Source organism: Austrofundulus limnaeus, unplaced genomic scaffold (genome assembly GCF_001266775.1).
Source record: "Austrofundulus limnaeus strain Quisiro unplaced genomic scaffold, Austrofundulus_limnaeus-1.0 Scaffold468, whole genome shotgun sequence".
In the NCBI taxonomy this organism is placed as follows: domain Eukaryota; kingdom Metazoa; phylum Chordata; class Actinopteri; order Cyprinodontiformes; family Rivulidae; genus Austrofundulus; species Austrofundulus limnaeus.
The window spans coordinates 371,253-373,232 of NW_013952870.1; the positions used below are offsets into that span (position 1 = coordinate 371,253).

General features: G+C 38.0%; 1 long non-coding RNA gene across 1 annotated transcript; it reads left to right on the forward strand.

The window, feature by feature from the left end:
* Window positions 1-54: 54 nt before the first annotated feature.
* On the forward strand, window positions 55-1,818 carry LOC106529815 (uncharacterized). The gene is made up of 2 exons (XR_001311683.1): window positions 55-1,326; window positions 1,372-1,818. It is a non-coding gene; the product is annotated as an uncharacterized LOC106529815 (long non-coding RNA).
* The last annotated feature ends 162 nt before the right edge of the window (window positions 1,819-1,980 follow it).

The following is a 1,980-nucleotide window of genomic DNA, read 5'->3' on the forward strand; positions in this document are numbered from 1 at the left end:
AGTCATGACATAACACAAACTTCAAAATTCAGACATAAAAAAAACATTAGAACCCAGCTGATAACATGACTGTTCATCTTGAGGTGAGATAGACCTGAACTAGACTTGATGTGAACTTGAAACAAACTTGAGGTAGACTTGAAACAGTCAATGCTTCATCTTATCCCAGACTCAGAGCAGTGTCCAGTTTTGAGTCCATCCACGAGCACTAAAGTTCCTGAGGTGAGCATTAGAGTCCAATGTCCAAAAGTCCATTTAAACACCAGGACGCGGCTGTCATCTCCTGGAATGACAGAAAACATACGGCAGTCTCTTGTGGAAAATAAATGTCACATTAAAAATGAAAATTAAAAACAAAACTCAAAGTCATGTGTCTTGAAATTATAACCACAAGTTTAATCACTGAAGCTTATCTCTGATTTTGTGAGAAATTCCACCCCCCTTTTATCAAAACCTCTGTATTATGTAAATATGAAGACACAGAAATCCAAAATGTTGAAATAAAAATAAAACAAAACAAAATTCACAAGGAAGAGTAAATCTTTCTTTCCTTCACTAAAAATCAACACAGACATATGTCAACACATAGAGTAAATGTCAAAAAACAACAAAATCAGATTAAATGTAGAAAAACTTCAAAGAGGGATGTCTTACCCTCAGAATGAGCTGAACTACAAAAATAACAAACAAAATCAATCTATCTAAGCCCAAATCACTTACCTACAAATGAAAATCCAAACAAAAGACATTATGTTCTAACCTCCATGGACTAAAAAACACGAGAAAACTCCATATCAAAATAAAATATCACTCATTCTTACAAACAGAGCCCTCAAATTATAGAAAAACTTCAAACAAACAACTTAATAAAGGTACACCTCCAAATTTCCTGACGTACTTCAAAACCCCTCATCTGACACCTCACCAAACCATCACTAACAGAGTCAACCTCTGTTTCATTTTCAACTTCCTCAAAATCCATTTTACCATTTTATCCACAAACACCTTTTTACCAACATCCACTTTCCAACCAAGTCATAATAGTATTTGTTGATTGACAAAGAACAGCATATGCTAACCTACCCCAGTAATTCAGTTTTCTTTAATCCTCCCACAGTAATTATTAACTCCAAAACTTAGTTTTCACCCAAAAAGTCTTTGGACCATCATGAACACACACAGGATTGTCTATTTTGTTATATGGAAGTGTCAGAGGTGGTGGTGGAGCTCTGTGACTCTTCGTAGATCTCGGTTTAGTGCGAGAGACTGGAGATGGAGGGTTAACTGGATCTGGACATGGCGTTTGTTTGATCTTAATCTCATCAGGTTCTTTCCCTGGACATGGTGTTTGTTCGATCTTAATCTCATCAGGTTCTTTCATGTTGTCAGCAGAATCCAGGAGAGGACATTCCACTTGCTGTCCTGTTGGGGTCTCAGAGTCCAAGAGATCCTCTGTTTGTGATGCTGATGAATCCAGTTGTTCTTCAGGTTCTTCAGCTTGAAGTAGCTCCTCTCTCTCTGATTCTCTCTCTGATTCTGATTCTGAAGCAGTCTCCATATCAGTAACTGGCACACTGTGTTCCACTGATATCTCAGTTTTCTCCAACTGTCCTTCAGACGTCAGCTGTTGTGGTTCATCTGTGTCCAGAACTCTGTTCAGGAAATACTTCATGTTTGAAACCAGTAGTTGTGCTCCAGTTTGATTCAGAGTCATTCCATCAGACCTGAATAGATGTTTTCTTTCCCAGAAGAGATCAAAATTGTCCACATATCTCACAAAATGGTTAGCACAGGATTTTTCCAAAAAACCATTAAGAGCTAACAGTCTACTGAACCTCTCAGCTCCTCCTCTGGCTGTGGGAACCGGTCCACTGATGAAAACTTCCATGTTGAGATTTTTAACAGCATTCAGCAGCTGAATAAAATCCTTCTTCATGATTTCTGACTGTCGGTTCATAACTTCATCACTCCCTGTATGAA